This window comes from Enhydra lutris, unplaced genomic scaffold, assembly GCF_002288905.1.
Source record: "Enhydra lutris kenyoni isolate GAN:26980312 unplaced genomic scaffold, ASM228890v2 scaffoldscaffold77, whole genome shotgun sequence".
Taxonomy (NCBI): domain Eukaryota; kingdom Metazoa; phylum Chordata; class Mammalia; order Carnivora; family Mustelidae; genus Enhydra; species Enhydra lutris.
The window spans coordinates 3,435,644-3,449,671 of record NW_019154161.1 but is presented as its reverse complement, the minus strand read 5'-3'; the positions used below and the strand labels follow the sequence as shown (position 1 = coordinate 3,449,671).

Here is a 14,028-nt window from a genome sequence, read left to right as displayed (position 1 = left end):
CAGTAAGAAGTCCGAGGCTGGCATGATAGCTCAAAGATACCATCAACGACCCAAACTCTTCCCATGTATTTGTTCTGCTAACCTTGGTGCCTAGACCTTCTCGCTCATTGTGCTTGCCTCATGGTCACGAGATGGCTGCTGCCCCGCCGTGGAGCCCATCTTGGTTGCAGGCAAGAAGGAGGAGAAAGAGGGAAAGAGTGGATTTCCTCCTGGCAAAGCCTTGCCTTTTTATTGGGGCAAGTATGCCTTTCTGAGGAACTTGTGGCTGTTTCAGAGCGTGTGCCAGAGGGTCACTCCCAGTTTCAGAGGAAGCTGGGAAATTGAGTGTGTTGGCCTCCCAGGCTCTGTGGTAGACAGTGGCAGAGGGAGAGGCTGCAAATGGAGATTGTGCCAGCCAAGCCATCCGCCCGAGTCCCGGCCTTGTGGAATGTGTAACTGTGCCGCCAGATAGCCTCCCTCTTGCCTCTTTTCCTTCTCCGGGGCTCTACTTCCTCTCTCTGGACTTCTGGGGGGTCACAAGGTCTCTCGTCTCTGTCTCTCCCTGTGTCCTCTCTGTGTCTTCTTTCCCCAAAAGCCTCATTTCGGATACTGAGCCCCTTCTCATTAGTCACGTGTCCTTTCTCTCTGCCCCACTCCACCCCTGGCAGAGAACTGCCCTTTTCTCCTCTACCCTCCCCCTCGAAGCACCATGAACTGCAGGCATTTGGGGTAATAAGCTTTTCTTTTTCAACCAAGACTTTGGGCAGCCCGATGGCTAACGTTTGCAGAAGAGTACACACGGAGGCTCGCATACCTCATGTCAGACTGTTGAAACTTTATCAATCGTTTTTGGGTCCTCCTGCCTCGACAAATAGACCTTAACCAACAGAAAGGCTAAACAAGTTCAAGTTCAGAATTCTGCCTTCCAGGAGAGCACCTGACTCCTTGTCCTCCCACCTGAATCTGTCTGCTCGTCTCTCGCAGCTTCTCAAGGCTGCCCGCATTCCTTGGCTCCCGGCCCTGGGTCCTTGAAACTCTTCTAGCATTGTCACAGCTTCTACTCTGACTGACCCTCCGCCCTTCCTCTTGAAAGGACCTTGTGATGACATTGGGTCCACCCGCATAACCCAGGCTAATCTCCCCATCCCAAGAGCATTTATTCACATCTGCAGAGTCTCTTTTCCAGTGTAAGATTACAAGTTCCAAGTATCAGGGTGTGGATACCTTTTTTTTTTTTTTTATTTTTTTAAATTTATCTGAGAGAGAGAGAAAGAGAGCGTGTGCAAGCATGAGTGGGGGGAGAGGGAGAGGGAGAGGGAGAAGCAGACTCTCCACTGAGCAGGGAGCCTGACATGGGGCTCGATCCCAGGACCCTGGGATCATGACCTGAGCGGAAGGCAGATGCTTAACCGGCTGAGCCACCCAGGCGCCCTAGCGTGTGGATATCTTTAGGAGGCCATCATTCTACCTACTCCAAGTTCCCAGAGCATAAATACCCAACAGAGATGTAGATTCTGGGTGGGTACAACTCCTTGGCCCCAGGATTCCTCTGGAAAAGGGGGGTGGAGTGGGGATGCCCAGAAGCACGGGGTCTAGAGTAGCAGTCCCTTGCAGGAGGTCTGAGATGGGTACCGAGTTTGGAGAATCCCAGGCAGAGGAGTTAGGACACAGAACAGGAAAAACTGGTTTTTAAATTGTGCATCCCATCCATCCATCCATCCATCCACTCATTTTTTCTCTAGAGCCCACCCATCCAGATCGTCCCATATAATGTTGGGGTGCTAGTGTCCCCCAAGCAGTTTTCTGGGGGTGTTTAACAGCACTGATTTTTAAAAAATTATTTTTATTAACATATAATGTATTATATGCCTCAGGGTTACAGGTCTGTGAATCATCAGGCTTACACACTTCACAGCACTCACCATAGCACATACCCTCCCCAGTGTCTATCACCCAACTACCCTATCGCTACCCTCCCACACCCCCGGCAACCCTTAGTTTGTTTTGTGATATTAAGAAGAGTCTCTTATGGTTTGTCTCCCTCCCGATCCCATCTTGTTTCATTTTTTCCTTCCCTACCCACCACAGCTGCCCGCCTGCCTCTCAAATTCCTCCTATCAGAGAGATTATATAATAACTGTCTTTCTCTGATTGATTTATTTCACTCAGTATAATACCCTCTAGTTCCATCCACGTCGTCGCAAATGGCAAGATTTCATTTCTTTTGATGGCTGCATAGTATTCCATTGTGTATATATACCTCATCTTCTTTATCCATTCATCTGCTGATGGACATCTGGGGTCTTTTCATAGTTTGGCTATTGTGGACATTGCTGCTATAAACATTCGGGTGCAGGTGCCACTTTGGATCACTACATTTGTATCTTTAGGGCAAATACCCAGTAGTGTGATTGCTGGGTCATAGGGTAGCTCTACTTTCAACTTTTTGAGGACCCTCCATACTGTTTTCCAGAGTGGCTGCCCCAGCTTGCCTTCCCACCAACAGTGTAGGAGGGTTCAATTCCCCTTTCTCCGCATCCTTGCCAGCATCTGTCATTTCCTGACTTGTTAATTTTAACCATCTGACCAGTGTGAGGTGGTATCTCACTTGTGGTTTTGATTTGTATTTCCCTGATGCCAAGTGATGTTGAACACTTTTTCATATGTCTGTTGGCCATCTGGATGTCTTCTTTGCAGAAGTGTCTGTTCATATCCTCTGCCCATTTCTTGATTGGATTATTTGTTCTTTGGGTGTTGAGATTGGCAAGTTCTTTATAGATTTTGGATACTAGCCCTTTATCTGATATGTCATTTGCAAATATCTTCTCCCATTCTGTCAGTTGTCTTTTGGTTTTGTTGACTGTTTGCTTTGCTGTGCAAAAGCTTTTGATCTTGATGAAGTCCCAATAGTTCATTTTTGCCCTTGCTTCCCTTGCCTGTAGTGATGTTTCTAGGAAGAAGTTGCCGTGGCTGAGGTCAAAGAGGTTGCTGCCTGTGTTCTCCTCAAGGATTTTGATGGATTCCTGTCTTCCATTGATGTCTTTCATCCATTTTGAGTCTATTTTTGTGTGTGGTGTAAGGAAATGGTCCAGTTTCATTCTTCTGCATGTGGCTGTCCAATTTTCCCAACACCATTTGTTGAAGAGGCTGTCTTTTTTCCATTCAGCATTCTTTCCTGCTTTGTTGAAGATTAGTTGACCATAGAGTTGAGGGTCTATTTCTGGGCTCTCTATTCTGTTTCATTGATCTATGTGTCTGTTTCTGTGCCAGTACCATACTGTCTTGATGATTACAGCTTTGTAATAGAGCTTGAAGTCTGGAATTGTGATGCCGCCAACTTTGGCTTTCTTTTTCAACATTCCTCTGGCTATTCAGGGTCTCTTCTGGTTCCATATAAATTTTAGGATTATTTGTTCCAATTTTTTGAAAAAAATTGATGGTATTTTGATAGGGATTGCATAAATGTGTAGATTGCTTTAGGTAGCATAGACAGTATTTCGCAATATTTATTCTTCCAATCCATGAGTGTGGAACGTTTTTCCATTTCTTTGTGTCTTCCTCAATTTCTTTCATGAATACTTTATAGTTTTCTGAGTACAGATTCTTTGCCTCTTTGGTTAGGTTTATTCCTAGGTATCTTATGGTTTTGGGTGCAGTTGTAAATGGGATCAACTCCTTAATTTCTCTTTTTTCTGTCTTGCTGTTGGTGTATAGAAATGCAACTGATTTCTGTGGATTGATTTTATATCCTGACACTTTACTGAATTCCTGTATGAGTTCTAGTCGTTTTGGAGTGGAGTCTTTTGGGTTTTCCACATAAAGTATCATACATCTTCAGAGAGTGAGAGTTTGACTTCTTCTTTGCCGATTCGGATGCCTTTGATTTCTTTTTGTTGTCTGATTGCTGAGGCTAGGACTTCTAGTACTATGTTGAATAGCAGACAGCACTGATGGTTAAACCAGATGGTCCAGGGTTGGAATGGGAGCTACCCCTTATTTGCTGTGGGCCCTAGGCCAATCAGTTGAGCTTCTGAGCCTTAATTTTTGCCTTCATAATATGGCATCAACAATCCCACCTGGTTACAAAGCAGCTCTGGGAAATAAAACATCAGGAAGCAAGGCTCCTCCCTTGCTTCTCTGTCTCTTCCACTGGTTCCTGTCTTAGTCTGTCTGCACGTTACCTTGGCCCCCAGCTTCCACGCAGCCTTTCAGCTCCAGGGTCCCCTGTGAGCCCTGGCACGCCTCAGTTCAATTTCACATCCGGGCTAGTGACACTGCAGCGGGTCCAGCTGGGAGTCAGGTGTCTATTCTGGGGCCAATCGGGGGCAGTCAGGGTGGGGCCTGGTCACGTGGTTTCTGGCTTGCCACACCCCTACTCCACTAGGGTTCTCAAAGATGAACCTTCCGGCACTTGTGAGCAAGCAGTGTTGGGCTGCTCTCCAGAACACCTTTCCTCCACTGGCTTCCTGCATTTCCTTTGGCTGCGAAGCCTGGTGGACCCCTTTGTCCCCCTCCCTGGGCCTACCCCATCTGGAGGACACCCCCTTTCTCTGTGCCTGGCACCCTTCGCTTCACATTCCCAAGCCCTGGAACAAAATTTCCCTTCCCTCAAATGTCTTATAACCTCTCTTTAGCGGTTTTACTTGCATAGCACTACACTTCCTTGGTATTAAAAATAATAAGGCAAAGGGGGGCCTGGGAGTGGCTCAGTCAGTTAAGCGCCTGCCTTGGGCTCAGGTCATGATCTCAGGGTCCTAAGATTGAGTCCCATCTGCAGAAAGAAAAAAAAAAAAATCTCTGCTCAGCGGGGAGTCCATTTCTCCCTCTCACTCTCCCTCTGTGCTATCCCTCTCTCAAATAAATAAAATATTTTTAAAAAATAATAATGAGGTAAAAAGAGAAGATCTCCCTGCTTCCCCTCCTTATCCACTATTCATGATTCCAGGAGTTTCCTCCAGCTTTTCTTTTTTTTTCCTAGAGCAGAGCTGGGAAGCCATATATATAATTTAAAATTTTCTATTGGCCACACTCGAAAGAAACAGGTGATACTAATTTTAGTGAAATACTGTGTTTACCCCAATATCTCCAGTATATGACTACAATATGTGATATAAAAATTAATGATTTTTTTTGGGACGCCTGGGTGGCTCAGTTGGTTAAGCAGCTGCCTTCCGCTCAGGTCATGATCCCAGCGTCCTGGGATCGAATCCCACATCGGGCTCCTTGCTCATCAGGGAGCCTGCTTCTCCCTCTGCCTCTGCCTGCCATTCTGTCTGCCTGTGCTTGCTCTCTCTCCCTCTCTCTCTCTGACAAATAAATAAATAAAATCTTTAAAAAAAAATCAATGATTTTTTATTTCATTTTTTTTTAATTTATTTATTCATTTGACAGAGATCACAAGTAGGCAGAGAGAGAGGAAGGGAAGCAGGCTCCCTGCTGAGCAGAGAGCCCGATGTGGGGCTCGATCCCAGGACCCTGAAACCATGACCTGAGCCTAAGGCAGAGGCTTTAACCCACTGAGCCACCCAGGCGCCCCTATTTATTTATTTTTATAATTTGAAGTATGTCCTACTCACAGCACATCTCAGTTTGGACTTGCCACATTTCAAGGGCTCAAGGGCCACACCTGACTAGTGACTGCCATTGTGGGAAGTGCCAATCCAGAACTCTTGTCTTTTTACCTTTTCATTTTTTTAAGTTCATTTATTTATTTATTTGTAATCTTTACATTCCACGTGGGACTCGAACTCACAACCTGGAGATCAAGAGTCCTGGGTTCTTCAGACTGAGCCAACCAGAGCCTCTTCTTAGCTCTCTTGTTCCTATTTCTTCCCTTCCTTCTTTTCCCTTCATTTCCTCCTTCGCATCCTCTTCCTCTTCCTCCCCTCCCCCTTCTTCCTCTTCTCATACTTGGACTTCTTCCCCTTCCTGATCTTCTTTGCTTGCCTCAGCCCCAGATGTCATATAGGGGCTCCCCCCCACCCGCCCCCGGGGAGGATTGCTCTAACATTGGCTCCAAACTCCCCTCCATGGAAGCGGCAAATTTCCTGTGCTTCTCAGGCTCGCTCCGGCTTCAAGCTCCTCTTTGCCAGATCTAATTCGCTTTCTGGAGCATCTCACTGGCCCCGAGTGGGTCTTCCCAGCCCCAGAGCTATTAACCAAAATCAAAGCCCACCCCTTCCCTTAATCCCCGTAGAAGCCTCCGCTGGCCTCAGACCTGAGTGTCCGGTGCTGGGTTTGGGATTGAGCCTGGGAAGCCGCTGTCCTCTGGAATGCAGTGTGGCTGTAAAGTTTTTTTAGTGGCCACATTAAAAGACGTAACAAGAAACGGGTGAAATTAATCTTAGTAATGCATGTTACTTAACCCAGTGTATCCAAAATATTACTGCAACATGTAATCAGCATAAAAATGGTTGGGACCTTTTACATAATCTCCCACCACCACCCCACCACCCCCGCACGAAGTTGGCCGCGCGTTTTACACCCAACACATCTCAGTTCAGACTCGCTGCGTTCAAGTGCGCAGAGCAGCCACAAAGGCGTGTAGCTACGCTATTGGGCCGCCCGGTCTACATCATGTAAATGCAAATTTTCCTGATGAACATTAGGAACAGCCCTGGCCCCCACCCCGGCCCCCTGGGACTTTTTCACTTCCGTGCTCACCCCCAGAGTATCCTCCCCAGCCAGCCAGCTGACTCATCTCTACCCCCTTCCCTCTTCTTCCGGTTGGGCCTCAGCCCCTCCCTCCAGGAAGGCCCCTGGGAATTCCAGATCCTGTCCCTTTGTTCCGCAAAGCAGGGCAGCTTCCCCAAGCTCTGCCCACCCACCCCTACTCCCGGACAGGGACGAGCTCTTCCTTGGGAAGCCGAGGAACCGTCTTCTTGTAGTTCTAGAGCTATGCGTCACTTTCTCGGTCAATTTCCTCACCTTCAGAGAGCAAAAATTCAGACACTCGGGGGGACCCCATGTCCCCGATCCACTTAGTTCCTGAGTTTTGGAGAGCAGCCCCATCTCAAAGAATGAATCCAAATCTCTCCTGCCCCTGACTTGAGAGAAGGATGGATATGCGTTTTTGTGTTTGGTTTTTTTTTTCTTCCAAAGGTCAGCCACAACCCCTGCCCCTGCTATTAAAGCTAAAAATGGGCTTGAGGCTTCATCTGTGTCATTTTTTGTTGTTGAGAGAGAACCTGCAAATCTTAAGTTGTGAAGCTCATTGACTGTCTATATAACACGTGGCTGTTATATATGACCAGATTAGGGTATGGACCATTTCACCAGTCAGGCTTGTTTTGCCCCCACGCTCTACCAGGCTCGTTCATTCCTATATCCCACTGAGTATACCACTCTCTGAATACACCACAATTCGTCCATTCTACTGCTGGTGCACATCTGGATTGTTTCCAGTGTTTGGCCATTATGAATGCTCTACTGTGAACATTCTTGTACAAGTCTTTGAGGGACGTGCGCCATTCATTTTTCTTGGGTAAATCCCCCTGGGCAGAATGGCAGGATCACAGGGAGAGAGAGGCTTGGCTTCAAAAGATCCTGCCAGACATCCTCCAAAGTGGTCGTGCCAACTTACACGCCTACAGTGCAAAGTTCCCCTTGTCCCGTATCCCTGCCAAGGCTCAGATCGTTCCTCTCTCTTTTCAATTTACTAGAGTGTTTATTATATATCCAGTTCTGCTCTAACTCATTTAATTAGTTCATTATTAGTTTTCTGGGGCTATTGTAAATTTGTTGCCTCATGGTTCTGGAGGCTAGAAGTCCTCTGGGTTCCTTCTCAGGGCAAGGGAAGGAACTTCCCTTGGCTTGTGGACGGGTCTCTTCTCCATCCTCTTCCATTTATGTGTCTCTTTGTCCAAATTCCCCCTTTTTGTAAGGACACCTGTCTTACTAGATTAGGGGCCACTCTAATTACCTTAACTTGATTTCCTCTGTAAAGACCCTTTCTCCAACTGAGGTAGGACCTCAATATTACAACTGTTGGGAGACCATAAGACTTTAGAGGTGAATATTATCATTCCCATTTTACAGATGAGGAAATTGAGGCACAGCCAGATCCCACAGGTACTGAGCAGCAGAGCTGGGATCTGAACCCTGGTCGTCAGATTCTGAGCCCAGCACCTCAACCACTACGCTATATTGCCTCAGGTGGGCCGTGAAAATTCCAGAATTATCCTCTTTGTGCCCCTTCCCAGCAGCCTCTTGGATTCACAAAGGATACCTTGTGCTTCTCGCTGTTACCTCTTGCTCTGATTTCTGCTTCTGCCGAATTCTTTTTCTCCCCAGTATTCCTTTTTACATTTTTTCCCCTAACTTTTAGTTCTATTTTTATCAGAGTTATACATCCACATAGTTTGGAAAGTCAAATACAAGATTTTTTTTTTTAAACGAAAACCAACAGTCTTCCATCTGTCTACCCCCCCCCATTTTTCCCACCCCAGAGGAATCTGCTTTTACCTTATTTATTGTATCATCTTGCTGTTTGCGCCCCTGTCTCTAAATACCCTGTTTGTGTGGCTACCTCTTGATTTTTCAATTTTAGGTATTTTCCATTCACTGCTTACTATGGAAGACACATACTCATACTCTTATTTAAATTACTCCAGCCTCCCACACTGTGATTCTGGCTAGATGAATATGCAGTGTTTACATGTTATGACTGTGTAAATGCTCCCACAGCTGCCACAAGTAGTAAACCGTGATTACTTTCCTCTCCCACACAATTCTTTGTTTTTCCTGGAGTTAATAATTGTCTTTTTTTTTTTCAGTTGCTTAGGGCTGAGTTTTCTTTGTTAATTCAAAAATCTCTGTTAACTATATGAACCTCTTCTTCACATATACATTCGCATCACGTACTCCATTAATTTCATCATGTGGAAGAAGTTTCTCTCATGGCCTCTGGCCCGCCCCTGTCTGCCACATAGCTACCATCTTGATCCCTTCACCTGCCCCCTGGTTTGGTTCTTGTCATATTCTAATTCTCACTCTTCCTGGGTTTTTCTCCCTTGTTCTTCTGAGCCTCCTGACAAAAAGCACATGGGGGTGGGGTGGGTAAAATTTTAGAGCCACTGTGTATCTGAAAACATCTTTGGTCTTGATAGGCCTTCTGGATAGGTATAAAATTCTGGGCTGGAGATCATTTTCTTTAGAATTCTGAAGGCATCATTCTGTTGTCTTGTCATTTCCAGTATTACTGTTAAAATCCCAGTCATTCTGATCCATAAGCCTGTGTGTCACCCGCTTTTCTTTTCCTTGTCCTCAGTGAGCTGACATTTCTCAGCAACATCTTCATTTATTTTCATTAATGGATCTTTCGATTGTATTCTCATGTCATTCATTCTGGGAAACTTCCTTGATTTTTTTTTTTCAATTATGATTTCCCCCTTCCCTCCATTTCTCTCTGGAACTCTTTTTTTTTTTAAGATTTTATGTATTTATTTGACAGAGAGAGATCACAAGTAGGCAGAGAGGCAGGCAGAGAGAGGAGGGGGAAGCAGGCTCCCCGCTGAGCAGAGACCACCCCTCCCATGCGGGGCTCCATCCCAGAACCCTGGGATCATGACGAAGGCAGAGGCTCAACCCACTGAGCCACCAGACGCCCCTCTCTCTGGAACTCTTATCCTTTCTTTCTGGAACTCTTATTAATTCGATATTGGGCTTCCTGAATTCTTCCTTTTATCCTCTCTTATTTTTCCACCTCTTTATCTTTCTGCCCTACTTCCTGAGAGTTTTTCTTAACCTTATCTTCCACTCTTTTATTAAGCTTTTCATTTTTGCTAGTATATTTTCAATTTCTAAGAACTCTTTCTATTTTTTTAAGTTTATTTTTTTTAGTAATCTTTACGCACAACACGGGACTCTAACTCACAACCCTGAGATCAAGAGTCACAAGTTCTTCCAACCGAACCAGCCAGGCACCTTGCTAAGAACTCACTTTATAATCTCCAAATTTTTTTTTTAAGATTTTATTTATTTATTTGACAGAGAGAGATCACAAGTAGGTAGAGAGGCAGGCAGAGAAAGGGGGAAGCAGGCTCCCCGCTGAGCAGAGAGCCCGATGTGGGGCTCGATCCCAGGACCCTGAGATCATGACCTGAGCTGAAGGCAGAGGCTTTAACCCACTGAGCCACCCAGGCGCCCCAATAATCTCTGAATTTTTACAGTGTTTTATAAATTTTATAGTATTATTTGATAGTACCCTATGTTTTATGATATGCTATTCAAAGTTGAATATCTTGTCTTGTTTCTCTGATGATATTGGTAGCTGTTGGGTTTTTGGCATTTTTTCCTCTCTGCATAATCTGTTTCCTCCAAGTCCCCTCCCCCTCCCATTTGTTGGTTTTGTTTCTGTCTTTTTTATTGAGACTTTACTGATGTCTAGGAATCCTCGGTAGTCTGGCCATATCTGGGAGTGGAAGTCCAAAACTCTAGAAATGGTGGGGCTGTGATTACATGAGCAAAACTGTTCACTGAACTTCACAGGAGGTGATCTGTCCGGACCATTTTTGTTGTGGAATTCCCAATGTCAGTATTTTCTTGTCTTTTATCTTAGTCATATATATACATATATATACACACGTGTATATATATACATATATATATATATATACACACACGTATATATACACACGTGTGTATATATACACATGTACGTATGAAATATATATATATTTCATATGTACGTGTGTGTACATGTATCATACATTATATGTAATGTTTTTAATATAGAGAGGACCAAGGAAAACAAATACTGAATCATGATCTCCTTGACAAAATAACCCTCAATAATAATATGAAAGTTAAAAGACATTCATTCAGGGGTGCCTGGCTGGCTCAGTTGGAAGAACATGACTCTTGATCTCAGGGTCGTGAGTTTGAGTCCCATGTTAGGTGTAGATTACTTAAATAAATAAACTTAAAAAAAAAAAAAAAGACATTCATCTAGTAAGTATTAAGATCTTCTTGCACCAGGCACTGGGCGAGGCACTGAGGGTAGAGCAGTGAACAAGTTGAAGTCCTTGCTCTCTTGGACCTTCCTTTCCAGTCTGGGAGACAGACACACGCATGTTCCTAGAGTATCAGTCTCCAACAGCCCTCTCTGCAATGACAGAACTGTTCCAGATCTGGGCAGTCCAATGTGGTAGCCAACAACAGTTCCTGATTGTTTGACATGTGGTTGGTGTGACGACGGAACTGAATTTTTTAATTTTTTTGAATTTTTAAATTTTAATTAAAAATTCCAATTCACTTAGCTCCATGTGGTAGTGGTCACCACTATGGACAGCACTAGGACATGCCATCCTTACAGAGGGGTAGGACGGAATTGGTAGTCACACATGGGTTTGGTGGCTCACATACCAGATGTGGTCTTACCCTACCACAGGGGGCAAGCAAGGTCACAGGAAAAGAAAGGAAATATATCTCTTAAAAAGAAATACAGAAACATGGCTTCTCCTCCCAGCCAGTTTTGGAAGCCCATTTGGGGAGAGATGTTCAATTTCTCACTCACACAGGAAGGGCAAAAAAGGAAACCTCAAGTCCCCTTTCCATAAAGTAAGCTTTTTTTTTTTTTAATTTCTCTCTGATCACCTAAACTATGTGTGCCTACATATCTCTTCGTGCATTCCTTATTGAAAGCACACACTCTTCTCATCTTGCTTTTTTCCATGGAGAAAAACCCCTTGGCATCTTGTCCATATTAACTCTTGCCTCCCAGTTCCATGCCTGGCCCACAGAATGCCCATCTTGAGCCAGCCTGAATTCACTCATCGGGCCGTACTTTATGAAACACCTGTCGTATGTCAGGTCCTGTTCTAGACCCTGTGGATACAGCAGCGAACCCAACACATAAGACCTGTTCCCTCATGGAATTTAAATTCCAGTGGGAGGAGATGGACAATAAACTTTTTTTAAAAATATTTTATTTATTTATTTGACGGACAGAGATCACAAGTAGGCAGAGAGGCAGGCGGGGGGGTGGGGGTGGTGGGGGTGGCGGGAAGCAGGCTCCCTGCTGAGCAGAGAGCCCAATGCAGGGCTTGATCCCAGGACCCTGGGATCATGACCTGAGCTGAAGGCAGAGGCTTTAACCCACTGAGCCACTCAGGGGCCCCTGGACAATAAACTTAATAATCAAGAACATATAATAGTTACAAGGGGGATACATGCTATGGACAAAAATACGGCCGGGGGAGGGGTGAGTTTGGGAGAGCTGCAGAGGAGGCTATGGGTTGAAGTATTAAATAAGGTGCTCAGGAAGGTGTCTTTTAAGCAAACTCTTGAAGGAAGTGAGGGACAGAGCCAGGCAGCTCTCTGAAGAAGAATGTTCCAGCAGAGGGAACTGCCAGTGCAAAGACCCTAAGGCAGGAGGGTGCTAGAGCCATCCAGGAACTACGCGTGAAGGCCAGGGTGGCTGGAGCAGGGTGAGCAAGGAAGGCATGGGTGAGAGATGAGGGCAGAGGGGTAGGAGGGATCCAGGGGTGCTTGGTGCTGTGAGGCCTTGCAATGTGAGGTAACTCCAGTTACTGAGGGATACTGGAAGCCAGGGGAGGGTAGTGAGCTGAGGAGGGACCGGAAGCTGACTCAAATGTTAAGATTCCAAACCTGAGCCTAAACAAGGCTGTGGAATGTGGCTGAGTCTCAGGAGAGGTTTAGTGACAACGGTAGCAGGTAGGGGGTAGGGGAAGGGAGGTAGGCATTCTATTGCATAAGGGCTGAGCAAAGCATCAAAAGTAACGTCTCTTTAGATCCCCTCTTCCTGAAAATTCCTCAAACCTCCCCGCCACTGGAAGCCTTGATTTCTGGCCCTCTCTGCCATGTCCCCGGGTCTCTCCCCACTAACGCCCCTCAAGGACCTCTGGACACCCTCCTTCCATTTCATCCTAGTCCTCAGTCCCTCCATCCCTCTTCTTCCGATATTTATTTATTTATTTATTTCCAGATTTGAGCTGGGATCTCCCTGTTAGGAGCCATATAAAATTAATTCAAACCCCATTCCCCAACCGTGGGATAGTGACTGGCCTTCCCAAGTTTCTGCTCCTTCTCCAGAACCTCAAATTCTTTGCCCCACTCCCAATTTTTTGCTTCGGCCGGAGTCTGTTCGTTGTGGGGAAATCTGCTGTCTCCCCATTCGGGGTCTGTGGACTAATTCTGTCCTTTTCCTTCCTTTCTTTGCAACCAGTCGTGCTGTGTAAGTACAATAAGGCATTTATGTGATCGTGTGTGCTAGTGTGGACGGGGCTTTACTGAGGATTTGGGGTCCCAGAGGCATTTACATCCGCAGATAGGCATACGGCTCCAAAACTCCTTTGCCTTCTCCACGACCCAGCGTCCAGCCACATACCTTGATCTCTCTTGTTTTCCCCAGACCTGCGCTGTCTAGGACTACTTAAATTAATTCAAATTAAGTAAAATTTAAAGTTCTGTCCTTTGGGGGCGCCTGGGTGGCTCAGTCATCAAGCGTCTGCCTTCAGCTCAGGTCATGATCTGGGGTCCTGGGATCCAGCCCAGCACTGGGCTCACTGCTCAGTGGGAAGCCTGCTTCTCCCTCTCCCACTCCCCCCTGCTTGTGTTCCCTCTCTCGCTGTCTCTCTCTCTTAATCTGTCAAACAAATAAATAAAATCTTTAAAAAAAAATCAAGTTCTGTCCCTTGGGCTTACTGGTCACCTTGCCATGGGGCTGGTGGCCACCATGTTGGACAGCGCGGAAGGGCCATGCCCGTCATTGTGGGACATTCTCTTGGACAATGCTGGGCAAGACAGGTCCCTTCCTCCAAGAACTGGCCTGGTGTCTGCAGTTGAGACGACCAAAACTACACCCCACTGCACCATTTAAAAAAAATTTAATGTGGAGTTAGTTATGCTCTATGTGGGATTCCGGGACTCTCTTTTTTTTCCCTCATGGATACACCCTGGTCATCTTCCTGTCAGACCATTAGGGATGTATCTTGTCTCCTAGAATAGTTACCCAGGGTTCCCCACCATGGATTGATTTATTCACTCATTCACGAATCCCACAAGTATTTACAAGTACCCTGTTTGTGC

General features: G+C 45.7%; 1 protein-coding gene across 1 annotated transcript in view; it reads left to right on the top strand.

Annotated features, from left to right (window-relative positions):
* LOC111160688 (glutamate ionotropic receptor NMDA type subunit 2D) overlaps positions 1-14,028 on the top strand; it is a 37,259-nt gene that overhangs the window by 20,336 nt on the left and 2,895 nt on the right. The gene's annotated exons all lie outside the window — the stretch shown is intronic.